Source organism: Danio rerio, chromosome 4 (genome assembly GCF_049306965.1).
Source record: "Danio rerio strain Tuebingen ecotype United States chromosome 4, GRCz12tu, whole genome shotgun sequence".
NCBI classification, from domain to species: Eukaryota; Metazoa; Chordata; class Actinopteri; order Cypriniformes; family Danionidae; genus Danio; species Danio rerio.
Genome location: NC_133179.1, coordinates 66,974,218 through 66,988,834, shown reverse-complemented (window position 1 = coordinate 66,988,834; position 14,617 = coordinate 66,974,218). Strand labels below are relative to the sequence as shown.

At 39.4% G+C, this 14,617-nt stretch overlaps 2 protein-coding genes and 1 long non-coding RNA gene across 3 annotated transcripts in view; 2 read left to right on the top strand and 1 right to left on the bottom strand.

Annotated features, from left to right (window-relative positions):
• The window catches only part of LOC108182721 (uncharacterized), a 162,499-nt gene that overhangs the window by 7,751 nt on the left and 140,131 nt on the right, over positions 1-14,617 (top strand). The window lies entirely within an intron of this gene.
• Positions 1-14,617, bottom strand: part of si:dkeyp-30d6.2 — a 50,251-nt gene that overhangs the window by 10,358 nt on the left and 25,276 nt on the right. The gene's annotated exons all lie outside the window — the stretch shown is intronic.
• LOC110438990 (uncharacterized) lies at positions 158-986 on the top strand. Its single transcript, XR_002457384.3, has 3 exons — positions 158-265; positions 379-447; positions 802-986. It is a non-coding gene; the product is annotated as an uncharacterized lncRNA (long non-coding RNA).

The window sequence follows — 14,617 nt, the reverse complement described above, 5'->3', positions numbered from 1 at the left end:
CTGCATGAATCTCCGAATAAATCTTGTGCAACCTTCTGTGTACTGATTATTTACACTATAGGTATTATATGCATTAATTAACTTTGATAGTATTTCAGGATTTGAGCTTTTCTTTACGGGAGGTTAACAATGTGTCAACAATGTGATGTTTTATTATAGATGCATATGAGGAAGCTCGACTAAAACATTCACAAGCAACTGTGATTTCTGACTGGGAGACAGATGAGGATGATGATCGCCTGTCATACACCTAAAGAAAGAACAGGTTTGTTTGCAATTATTTTAAACACATAATGTCATTGATCTATTACAACCAGCGAGTTTTGCACTGGCACTATACTAAAGTGATGTTTTGTTTTGTAAATGTATCTGATCAAGGGACATTAAAGACAACTATATCATGATGAAGAAAAATTACTTGGAACAAAGAGGCTGGATAAAAGGCAGGTATGAAGATTTCAGAAATCAATGCAGCACCACAAGTACCATCACCATCAATGACTATGGCAGAAATCCTAAGACCACCATCAAGATGCACAGATACTGTACATTCCAGTACACCTATGAACATTTACAGTCCTTGTTCTAGTGCAGTTGGAGATCAAGACAGAACTTATTGCATCTCGTGATGTCTTTGTAAGAATTCAAGACATCACTAAATTTGTTAAGGTTTAATGCAGCTAGAAAGTAAAGATCAACTAGAGAATATCAGCAGTATCTAACCCACTGTTGTATTTACACAAGTTGTATGAGAATAAGCTACAGGTTGATTTATACTAATCTGTTATTTTTCTTTTTTAGCACGAGTGACTGAAGTTTTAAAATCATGCAATGTCATAAAGCAGCAGCTGGGCCTGATTCTCACAAAACCAAAACAGACGTGATGAAATTCCAGATTTAAATACGTTTGACCTTCCTTTGTCCAATTTGATTTGGAAAAGCTTGAAAATCAACTAAAGAAGCAGCCCGAACAAATGAAGAAACTAGTAAGTTTAAGTTCTTGCAAATTTCAAAGTGTTTTAAGTTTATTTGTTTTTTTTATTCCTTTTTTTTCTTTATAGGTAGCCTACTTTGGAATCATTGGTGTTTTCCACTGAGCAGTTTGCCGTATCCTGGAAAAGCTTCTGGCTAACTCATTGGCTAAACAAATTAACTGGAGCGGACCAAATTAAAAAGTGGCCTTTCGTGCACTACCCCTTAGGACTGTCATAGTCAGTAAGTTGATTTTACATATACATTTCAATACAATTAGGGTCTGTTCATCTCTGTATTTCTTTGAATTATAACCAGAGGAACAAACAAATCTATATGTAGTCCCATTTAGGTTTTACTTTTATGAGATCAAGCATTTTTCTTTTTTTTTTAAACATTAGTACTTGTTCACTACTAATAATCTGTTTATCTTTTAATCACAGATGCAGTGAGGACAAATGTCCATACCACACCACTGATAAAGAAGTGGAAATATGCATTACAAGGTAGCCACAACTTGCTCCTGACAGGGATGGAGGACGAAAGAAGACAAAGCTAATGTCAAATGTCTACATCACTATTTTGTTTTATTTTTTAAACAACATTTTAAATGTATTAAGATGTTCCCTGATACTTGAGCATTTTGTTTCTTTTATTTGCATTTCCATGTGTATGTATGAATGTATGTGTGTATATATATATATATATATATATATATATATATATATATATATATATATATATATATATATATATATATATATGTAACCCTCTTCATTGGTGTGCTTCCCCAAAATGTCTCTGCGTTGTGTATGTGTGATAGGATGAACAGGAAGGACACCAAGACCGTGGTTGAGCCAAACAGAGCAGCTTTCCCTTTAATGGACTCCTCTCTTCATTTTGTCACTTGTACAGCAGAAATGGCACTGCAACATCTTTCCCACAGGGAAACACAACTCAGTACATCACAAAATAATTACTAAGTGTACAAATGATCAAAAATAAATGATGTAAATGCTGCAGCTACATAACTAGTAAGCTTGCTGTTCACAAACTAACTTAAACACTGAAAAGATAAACTAGAACATATGACAGGCAATTATAAATGTTAAATATATTCAGGATATAAAGAACCAACCAAATAACATGTATTATCAAACCTAAAACAACATAAAATATGCTATGCCGCATGGAAACAACTAAAATATCAGAAATATAAGTCAATCTATCAAAAATAAGGACATCTACACATTAATTAATGCCTAAACTATAACATATCTCAGAAAATAACATGGATGGCAATTATTATTGACGAAATTAAACAGATTATGGTTAGAGCTGAATCAATCCTCCTTACCTTTCCCACAGGGAAACACAACTGAGGCCAAAGAGCAGCCCATCTCCCTAACACAACACACAGCTCCCCCCGGAGGAAAGGAAGAGTTATTACATATTCCCTACACCCACCCCCTCTTTGATTGATGGCGTCACAGCCATTATTCAATTCACCCCTCCAAAAATTGTTAAATAAAGTCAAATAAACACATTAAGAAGTTCTTTTCAGTGAGTGTGTATTGTGTGCATGTCTATATGTAGTGTTGCTAAGGCACAGCTTCTCCTTCTTCGCTTTAGCCTTTTCCCAGACTTTACTTCCTCTTTCAATCTTTTCATTATCACTTTCTCTTGTAAAGACTCGCAGCTCCAAAGAGAGTCTATTAGGAGGGCGTCTTTTCCGCTCAGGATATCTCCGTTCTGGCTTTCTGATTTCCGGAACTTCCAACAGTGTATGCTCTTCGTGTCCACTTTCCATTTCACTTATTGTTTCTTGCAAAGGACTCACAGTCTCTTCTCCTTCTTCCACAATGTCCACAGGTTCATTGCTCGAAGACAAGTTTACAGAACCATCCACTCTTTTGTCTATTTTCTCCAAATCCACCTCATTCTCATCAGAAACATCATCAGGTGCCTCCACTTCATCCTGTCCTTCACTTTTGTCTATTTTCTCCATATCCACCTCATCAGAAACATCATCAGTTGTCTCCACTTCATCTTGTCCCTCACTTTCAGACTCTACTTGATCTTGGTAGGTCTTTTCAACTGGGAAGAACATGCACTGAGTTAGAAGATTGCGGTGGACCACTCTTTCCTTGTCACCATCTTCTGATCGAACAACATACACTGGAATTCCTGGCTGTTTCTTTACCACAACATAAGGATGGGGCTCCCACCTATCAGCCAGCTTCTGCTTCCCTTCTACATGACATACTTTGACCATCACTCTGTCACCAGTTTCAAACACGTAATCCTTCACTTTTTTATCATAGTGCTTCTTCTGAAGATCCTTAGCATGCCTTGACATCTTATCTGCCTGATCATATGCAAAAGTCAAGCTTTCATGCAGATTTTGGACATATTCATTGGACTCACATTGCCCTTTGGTGGTAGACAACCCAAAAACAAGATCAACTGCGAGTCTGGGATGTCTGCCATACATCAATAAGTATGGAGAGAAACCTGTTGAATCATGTTGAGTACAGTTGTAAGCAAGAGTCATTGCATCAACATATTCATGCCACTGAGATTTTTTCTCAGGATCAAGAGTTCCCAACATATTCATGAGAGTTCTGTTGAACCTCTCCGTAGTCCCATTCCCCTGTGGGTGGTAAGGGGTGGTATGAGTCTTTGTGACTCCAATTAGCTTGCACAGTTCCTTTACCACTGCACTCTCAAAATTGCGCCCCTGGTCTGCATGGAGTCTTGCTGGGAAACCAAATCGACAGAAAAAGTTCTTCCACAGCACCTTTGCCACTGTGACAGCCTTCTGATCTCTTGTGGGGTAGGCCTGGGCAAATCTTGAGAAGTGATCAGTGACCACCAGGACATTCTCAAAACCTCCCCTAGACTTTTCCAGGACCAGGAAATCAATGCATAAAAGTTCCATAGGCGCATTAGTGTGAATGCTCACCAACGGAGCTCGCTTTCCAGCAGTTGGAGTCTTCCTTAAACAACATCTTTCACACTGCTCACACCAGGACTTCACATCACAGTGCATTTTTGGCCAATAAAATCGCTCACGGAACAAACTCAGGGTGCGCTCAAAACCTAAATGACCAGCATCATCATGAAGACTTGTCCTAGCCACCTCTCGCATTTGATCAATAGTCCTTCCCTGACCACCTTGAACTTGTCTGTACAGAATTCCATCTCTGACCACTAACTTCCTCCACTCTTTTAGAAGAAGCCGTGTTTGTTTTCCTTCCTCCAACCTCTTTCCTTGCCGTGGCTTACAATTCAGTGTTTTTAAATACAGGACTGGACCAATAACAGGGTCTTGTTTTTGACATTGCCTGATCTCCAGCTTCGTCATCGCAGGGAGTGCATCCGTTCCCGCTCCTTCAAATCTGTCTGCCCTCTCTCCAACCTCCTCCAGAGTCTCCCCTTGGCTCTCAATTGCCACCTCATCTTGCACACCACCACCTGCTTCCCGCTCCCCTTGGCCAGTGTTACTATTTTCTTTAATCCCCTGAGGAAGGATCCGTTGAGGACAGGACTGGAGGGCTTTTACGACTTCTTGGCTAGACATTCTTGACAGTGCATCGGCATTAGAGTTACACTTTCCTTGCCTATACTGGATGTCAAAGTCAAATATGGCAAGCTGTGACACCCAACGTTGGCCTGTGGCATCCAATTTGGCTGTGCTCATCACATATCTGAGTGGGTTGTTATCAGTCAAAACAGAGAATGTATGTCCATAGAGATGATCATAAAATTTGTCAGTTACAGCCCACTTCAGAGCCAAGAACTCTAACTTGTGCGCTGGGTAGCGGGTTTCTGGTGGACTCAAGCCCCGGCTCCCATAAGCAATCACTCGCTCTGCACCATCTTGAATTTGGGCAAGGACAGCCCCAAGACCATCCCTTGAAGCATCAGTTTGCAACAAAAATGGTAAACTGTAGTTGGGGTAGCCCAAAATGGGAGCAGTAGTCAGCTTCTCTTTTAATGTCACAAAAGCTGCCTCACATTCGACAGACCACTCAAATGGTTTAGGAGGGCGAGGTGGTCCCTTTACCCCTCTTTTTTTCCTGCACTTAGGGTCTCCAGATGTCAGAGCATACAAGGGAGCTGCCAGTGCAGAATACCCCTTGATGAATCGTCTGTAGTACCCTGAGAAACCAAGAAACCTTAGCACTTCCTTCGCAGTTGACGGCCGCTTCCAATCCCTGACTTTACTTATCTTCTCAGGATCAGTCCGTATACCCTCCGATGACACTACATGGCCAAGGTACTGAACCTCTTTCCTCAGCAGGCAACACTTTGTAGGGTTTAGTTTTAACCCATGTTTGCGGAGGCGGTTGAACACTTCCTCCAATCTTTCAAGGTGCTCATCGAATGTTCTAGAGAAGATAATTATGTCATCAAGGTAGATCAGGAGGCTCTAAAAGTTTAAGTCACCAAAGCAGCAAGTCATCAATCTTTGGAACGTTGAGGGAGCATTTTGTAGACCAAAAGGCATCCTATTAGCCTCGTACAACCCCATTGGTGTGCTGAAAGCAGTTTTATGCTTATCATTTTCGGCCACCTCCACTTGCCAATACCCAGATGTCAGATCCAGAGCCGAGAAGTAACTTGCTTGACCCAATGCTTCTAATGCGTCCTCTATTCTTGGTAAAGGAAAAGCGTCTCTGGTGCTACAAGAATTCAGCTTTCTGTAGTCCACACAAATCCTCATGGAACCATCCTTTTTTGATACCACAACAATAGGGGACGCATAAGGGCTTTTGCTTGGGCGTATAACTCCAGCCTCTTCCATCTGCGATATGGCTTTCCGAACTTCCTGGTACTGTGAGGGAGGTATCTTCCGATAAGGGAGGCGAAATGGCTTTGGGTCTACCAGAGGAATCTCGTGTTGCACAGTAGTAGTATGACCATAATCCATGGAATGTTTGGAAAAGACATCAGAATTTTTCCTCAATAAATCTTGCAGTAAATCCAACTGCTCCTGCCCTTCCACTGTGATGGCACTAAGGTCAACTCCACATGACATATCAAACTCGTTTTTAGCACTGGTAACCTGTTGTTGACTTTGACAAGTTGCAGTCACTGAGTTTTTTTCACACAGATTCTGATCCATGATCTGTTTCTGGCCTAGTATTTTGCCCTCATCCCCCTCTTCAAATACCTCATTGACCAAGAAAGCATCTGCCAGCAGGGTCCTTGGCTCCACAGTCACAACTTTTTCCGAAAGATTCAAGAGACGAATAGGGACATAACCCTTTTTCACATTAGCTAGCAGTCTGGCAATTACAATACCTTCTGGTACTTTTTTCAAACATTGGCTCTCCACCAAAACAGTGTATTGTGTCCTCTTTAGCCCACCCATTACTCTGCCCACAACATCCAGCTCTCTTCCTGCTGGTATTTGTATTGCATCACCAGCATACTGTACTTGACCCACTTTGCCATTAATCCCACAAGGTTCACTTTTACCTATGGACACCAGTGCTGAGTGCCACTCAGGATTAGTTTGCTTCACATTGGCCAGGTATTTGCTACTATGTGTTGCTCGGAGATCATTTCTGAAAGCACGTATGACATTAGTCCCAATGAGCAATGGAACACTGGATCGGTACTCTGTTACAGGAACAACAAAAGCAGGAACATTTACATAAGCTCTTCCTAAAAACTTCAGGTTTATACAGAGTACCCCAACATAAGATACGGGTTGACCAGCGGCACCTTCAATTGGGATTTCTGATGGCTGCACTCTCTTAGAACATAAGATTGGGTGTCTGCCCCAAAACTCATCTGTAATTGTAGTTACTTGAGAGCCGGAATCAATTAGAGCCTTACACACCTCCCCATCTACTTCAACCACCCCTTCATTACAAGGACCTACCAGCGGAGTTTTAGCTAGTTTGGACATTCTCGCCTCATGTTGCTGGGGACTCTGTTGAATGCCTGTGGTCGCCCCGATGACCACAGGCCTTACGCATTTAAATCTTGGCTATTCTCTGTTTGATTTTCAGCTTGGCTGACTTCATCAGTCATTATTGTCCGACACAGACGTGCAATGTGTCCCGGTTTGTTACAGCGATAGCATACAACGCTCCTTGATGGAGTATCACTGCTCCCTTGAGGCCTTTGGGTCTGCGGAAATATCATTCGTGGTGATGCTGCAAATCTGGCTTCCAGCTGTGACAGCCGACTGACTTGATCCTCTTGACTGATCACCAACTTTTTTACCATGGCCGTAAGTTCAGTCAGATCATTGTACTGTCTATTTCCCTTTTCTGTTGCTGCGGATTCTCCACTCCTGTTACCACTAGTTGCCGTAAACTGAGCCTGGGCATATGCCTTTTTGGACTTTGGCAGCATCTGGAATTTTTTTGTCTCCCGAGCAAGGTTACGTAACTCTGCTTGCAGTTCACGAAAACTTAAGAGCTGAGGTTTCATTGGTGCTAGCCTATGATAAACTTCTTCATCACTCAATCCTCTCATGAACTGACGAGTTAGCTTTCCATCCCGATCTGGAAATGTTTGTCCTCCATACTGTGTTTCCTCTACTGAACGTAAAGTGGCCTCCAGGGCAATGGCATAGGAACGAGCTGTTTCGCCAGAGCGCTGACATCTTTCATAGAAATCAGCTAATGGGTCAAGAGATGTCTGCATATCACTATACTCAGCTCGCAGTTCATCAAAAGCTCTTCTGGTGGTTTGCTCAGAGGGAGGGAGATTTAGGACTAACCTCCTGGCTTCACCATTTAAATGTCTCACTAGCGTTGCAAAGCATAAATTTGGTGGCATTCCTCCTGCTTCAAGGAGATACTGCATATCCCGTATCCAGTCTTCAATTAGTATCTTGCATTCAGGACCACCACTGAACACTTGAACATTTCGTACCTGATGTGTTTGTGTAAAACTAGGTGGTGACTTGGTCATTGCAGAGGCATGTTGGTTAGTGCCTTGTTGATATGGGATATGTGAAGGTGCAGTCGGAAGCTGTTGCACTACACTGGGTTGTTGTGCATATATACGTGATGCAGGGTATGCAGGCATTGTCGCAGGAGCATACACAGGAGCGGAAGAAGATGAAGCAACAGCATAGTTTGAACGCAAAGTCAGCTTTGGATCATAAGGAGCTTGGTGTGCTTGAACAGGGTCCAATTTGTGAGAAAACATTGTTCCAGAAAAGACAGGCGGTGCAGGGGGCAGTACTGAGTCAGACTGTGATGAGTACATGGTATTTGGAACACCATAATAGGAGGAATGAGGAGCCTGGATGGGTTGTGGATGGCCAATTAGATTTGTGTGAGGCAAAATGACTGTTGCTGGGGTTGAGTATGGGATATTTGGTGAAGTATGCATATCAGCTTGCATTCCAATCGCCATGTCTGGTGGAGCGTGAACAGGTGTGACACTGTCATGCATGGAAGTTTGGCATGAAACATGTGGGTGTGTGGCAATAGGCAAAATATGGTTGCTTGTTGGATAGACATGGTTATCTGGGGCTTGGTCATGAGCTGATACCTGCACAGATGCATTGGTGTGGGTGCCTGGCTTTAGCCAGCTTACCACTGGGGGAGTCACAATCTCTCTGTGTGTCGCTAGCTGCGTTGATTTTGGCCTGACAGACTGTAGGGGGCTTTCTTCTAAGTGAGATTCACCCACATTACTTATATCAACTGTAGTGCTCATGTCATGCGATTCAATTTTTTCCTGTCTTATGGGCAACCATGGAGTGACGTGGAAAGGCTGCCTAAAAGATTCTTGGGAACAGGTGGGTGGTCGATGAGGCGTGGAATCATAGTGTCCTTGCATTATTATATTTCACTTCTCGACTCTGCCTACGCAACACTCTATGTGCAGTACTATGTGTAGTGCATGCAATTGTAATTGACTATGTTTTTTTTTTTTATGTGTGTGTGTGTGTGTGTGTGTTATGGTTTCTTTGCAAACTTTCTATTGTTAGAGAAAAATGTACAATAATAAACAAAAACAAAAAAATTAGCAAAAAAAAAAATGTTTAAACAAAATAAACCTAGTTCAATTTAAATTCAGCTACACCCAAAAACTTGTCAGTGCACACAATAAATGATACACTTTCAAAAACACATCAATTTAAACATGTTACATCAGTAAATTCACATATTAGTCTACTTATCAGAGAAACAGTGGAAAAAACAAAGATAGGAAAAACAAAAAACTCAGAAATTCAGATCAATTGCCTTTTTTTTTTTTTAAGGAAAAAAGCCTACTTTAATTGACGTGAAAACCAAGGATCCGGGTCACGGCACCAAAGATGTAACCCTCTTCGTTGGTGTGCTTCCCCAAAAATGTCTCTGCGTTGTGTGTGTGTGATAGGATGAACAGGAAGGACACCAAGACCGTGGTTGAGCCAAACAGAGCAGCTTTCCCTTTAATGGACTCCTCTCTTCATTTCGTCACTTGTACAGCAGAAATGGCACTGCAACATCTTTCCCACAGGGAAACACAACTCAGTACATCACAAAATAATTACTAAGTGTACAAATGATCAAAAATAAATGATGTAAATGCTGCAGCTACATAACTAGTAAGCTTGCTGTTCACAAACTAACTTAAACACTGAAAAGATAAACTAGAACATATGACAGGCAATTATAAATGTTAAATATATTCAGGATATAAAGAACCAACCAAATAACATGTATTATCAAACCTAAAACAACATAAAATATGCCATGCCGCATGGAAACAACTAAAATATCAGAAATATCAGAAATATAAGTCAATCTATCAAAAATAAGGACATCTACACATTAATTAATGCCTAAACTATAACATATCTCATAAAATAACATGGATGGCAAATATTATTGACGAAATTAAACAGATTATGTGTAGAGCTGAATCAATGCTCCTTACCTTTCCCACAGGGAAACACAACTGAGGCCAAACTGCAGCCCATCTCCCTAACACAACACACAGCTCCCCCCGGAGGAAAGGAAGAGATATTACATATTCCCTACATATTGATCCTTTAAGTAGATTACATTATATTAGATACTTTGGACACATCACACAGTCACATAAACTTTAAAGACAACAAAAACAACTATACATAACACAATCAAATTTTGTATTTAGCTTTCATTTTACATGTAAAATTTTCACATGTAATATATTTACTGGCATCTTCATGGTGCAAAATGTCTTTGCAAAATTGTGGTGCAAAATTCCATTCTAAGCCAATTTTTGTGACACATGCACGCTAATTTTTTGAATGACCTTAAGATAAATGTAAGCACTTTGAGTTTTAAAGCTATAAATGTAAATCATCTTACACCGACCTTTAATGGCAACAATAAATGAAGACCTGTTGCAATGTTTTTAATTGTCCAGCTACAATGTGAAGTTATTGTTTTATGTGATGGATACAGATTTACTTACATACTAGTGGACTGTCACAGCTGCAACAACGCTATAGCACAAGACAACAATAAGTCAGCAGTATGTCTAATAAATTATTTCCAATGTGTAAAAAACAAAAAAGATGACATTTAACACATTTCCTGATAGGTCAAGTGATCTTTAAGTTGTATAGGTGTAAGGTATAGGTTTCAAACTTGATTCCTGGAGGGCAGCAGCTCTGCATAGTTTTTGCTCCGGAGTGTAATCCAACACAGCTGATTCAACTAATCAAGGTGTTCAAGACTACTAGAGACTATTAAGCAAGTGTAAGTTGGAGGTGGTTGAAGCTAAAAGGTAGTGTTGGGGTACTCGAACTTGGACTCGGACTCGAGTCCGGACTCGAGTCCAGTTTTCATTGGACTCGGACTTGTCACGGACTTGGGGAAACTTTTACTCGGACTTGACTCGGACTTGGACATTTTGGACTCGGAAAATATCACGAGTCCAGTCGAGTCCACATCATTCACAACACAAATAAAGATATTAAAAAATGAATAAATAACAGCATGAAACTATAACAAGAATTTAGCGATCTCTCTGGCTGCATGCCAGCTTTTATTTACGGCACCGCACCGTACCAGCAGGCAGCAGCAGCACGTCATCACCTTAAACGTGTAACCAGAAATAGCCATAATCACACAATGCGTGGCTAGGTTTAGGACAATAATGTCTTTTAAATCAGCAATAATTTGTCTTCTACCGACATGTTTAAAGAAAACAAAGAAAGGTAAGAGCTTATTTACTTGAATTGTACATTCATATCGTAGGGATGATGTTACAACATCTTGGCGAGATTGTTTTGTTGTTTATATTGGTGTCAATATATCCGCAAATAACTGTCAGATTCAAAGTTTTGCGCTTTGGCTCTGAGCCAGAGAAATATGCGTTCAGCGCTTGATTTAGACCAGGGCTTCTCAAATCCGGACTCCGTAATATTCAAAGTTTTCCTGTGTGATTCTTATAATGACATCCCGCTATCATCCCGATTCATTTTCCAATACTTCCCCCTTATGCTTAATCTTTCTATGAAAAGTGAAAGCACCGTCATACAGCGATCTCAAATGCGATAGAACTGCAAGAGCTGTTCAAGAGAATTGTGCTATCGCTTTATTTTGGCTTGAAAGCACGTTAAAATGAATATAAAAATGTCTGCATTCACTTCCATTAAAGATGTGCGTCGATCATCACATTTCTGAATCAGTGTAGCCTATACATGCTGACTGACGGACGTGTTCCGTATAATAAACTCATCCCAGATCCCAGATCAGCTTCTGTTTTTAGGGTTAGGAGAGTATAAAGATTGTGTTAAATTACAGTAATTGAATGATGGTTTAGCAAAAATGTTGTAATAATGTTGCTTGGAGTTATATATTAGGTCAATATAAGCACAAAAGAATTTAATGTAGAGTTATATTCAAATCCAGACAACATTCAGAATGAATAATCAGTGGACTAAGTCCACAAATTCAAGCAATAATTTAATCTTTTTAAAGATAGAATGAAGTTTGACTTTGAATTTGTGTAAAAATTAATATTCAGGTAATATTTTGATGAGAGACATTGGAGAGATTAGGGGTGCCTGTGTCCACAATGTGAGTCTTCTGTGTGAGAATAAACATTACTGATTGTGAGCAGCAGTATATATCTTCCCTACATGTTGATATGCAAGAGAGAATCTGATAATGACACATTTCTGATTCTATTTATATGTAGTCAATGACAGAGTGCAAGAATATGTGTATTGCACAATTTATCATCTCAATTGTTTCATTTTAAAATGATTCAGAATTATGCATAGTTGTATGCTGATGTCATCATCACTGTCTTTTGAACTGAGGACCAGGACTATGACCTATATCCTCAAAAGCCCCCCCACCCTCCATTTATTTATATTATATATATGAGCAATTCCATGAAAATGTCAACCTTGCCATAAAAAGAAAAATGTTTTCACCAAAATAGCGAAACCGTGTCTACATTTTTTTGAGTAGGCAAGTTTTTTACAGTACTTTAAAAATACTTAAATATGTCTCTGTCAATGTTTTCAAACTATTATATTTGATTCACCAAAGTCAAACAAATGACAATTTCACATCCGTCACATCCATAACGAAAAAGTGTCACATCCATAACAAAGCTTTTCCCTCAAAAATGCAAAAATGTCAAAATAAAATAAAATCAATCAGTTTTGTTCTATAAAGAGACAACTCTTATCCTTTTGTTAAGCATTATTTATTTTGGGTTGTGCAGTTTAATTCACAGAATTTCTACGAAATATGTTGTATACTGTAAACTCGCAGACTTTTTTTGTCACATCCATAACGCTTGTTTATTTTCCTCATTTAAAGTATAAAAATGTTCACAGATTGAATTTTTTTGATCCCATAACTCTGTGGTTAGTTGTTTTGGAAAATATAAACAGATGATTCAATATATTGTTAACGTATACTTTCTCTGCGAATTTATGTTTTGAATTTTTACCGCAAATGTCACATCCATAACGCTGGAATCAGCCATATATATATATATATATATATATATATATATATATATATATATATATATATATATATATATATATATATTATTATACAATTAATATTCTAAATAAATAACAGAAATTCGTCCTAAATGTAACTGGAACACAAAGACACAACTGGAGTGATGTATTAAGATCATTTAAGAAGTCTTTTGCAAGAATATTAATTTAATTTGACAATTCCATAAGATACAAAAAGATATGTTTTATAGAATTATCTGTGAGCTGCACGGTAGCGCAGTGAGTAGCACTGTCGCCTTACAGCAAGAAGGTCGCTGGTTCGAGCTAAGGCTGGGTCAGTTCATGTTTCTGTGTGGAGTTTGCATGTTCTCATCGTGTTGGCGTGGGTTTTCTCCGGGAGCTCCGGTTTCCCGCACAATCCAAAAACTATAGGTGAATTGATGAATTAAATTGGCCATAGCATATGAAGGGAAGGGCATCCGCTGTGTTAAACATGCTGGATAAGTTGGCGGTTCATTCCGCCGTGGTGACCCCTGATTAATACAGGGACTAAGTCGAAAAGAAAATAAATGAATGAATGAATGAATGAGAATTATCTGTTGTCTTTTTAGACCTGAATTGTGTACTGTTTTAGGCCTAATACCTGCCTGACTCTTCATCCTTCTTTTCTGCTTCATAGCATGTTTAGTTAAAATAAGATCATCATCATATTGTTTTAATTTTTGTTTTGTCCAGTTGCAAAACTTACACAGGTTTCACAATGCATAATCGCTGCATATTTTTTCGAAGTGTCCCAGAGTTGCAAAAACTTCTAAGTATTTTGATTGTACACTTGCTTTATTAAAATGAAAGAATGTCCAAGACAAAGCTTACAAGTGTCTTATGAGTATATGTACACTAGCAGTGGAATTTACTGGAATTCACCTGAAATCTTGCCTAGGGCTCCAAATTGGTTAGGGCCGGGCCTAATCATGATCATGCTGGATAATTGCGCACGCACGCCTGTTTTAACACACTGCAGCAAAGCAATCATTTTATTGGAAGAAGATGTCGGCCTCACTGAAAAGAATTGATGAAGAGAATATACAGTTCAAAGTTCAATGAACAGATATGTATGTGTTTATTTTGCCCTAAGCTAGCTCGAATCAGTAACCTTCTTGCTGTGAGGCCATTGTGCTACCCACTGCGCCACTGTGCTGCATCTTATGGATGTTTATTAAAAACAAGTTATGTAATATCAATTGTTTCATACCTTTGCTTTGACCTTAATAAAAAAATTCAGATTTGGACCTTTTAATGTAGACATTGAGAACCCTTGTTTCAGGCTATCATTAACATATAGACCCAGATCATGAGCCTAGAAATCTGCACTGGACTATTTTTTCAGTCTGATTCCCACTGGGTTTTATTTTGCACCCAATCGCCCCGCTATTTATTCACTCTTTCTATATTTAAAACAAAATTCTTCTGACTGTTAATTCCCTGTTAAGACAGCGGTGAAGCCGAATGGTCTCCCTTTGCTGAACCTTTTATGTTCTGTGCAGATCTGGGTCAGTCGGCATGAGTATGGTTTCATTTTCCACACTGGGGCTGATAACAGAGTTCTCTGGAATTAATGTTAATAAAAATGCATTGTTGCCTTGGTAATGCAAGCGTAATTTAAACAAGAAATGTGAAAAAGTGGCATGAGAATAA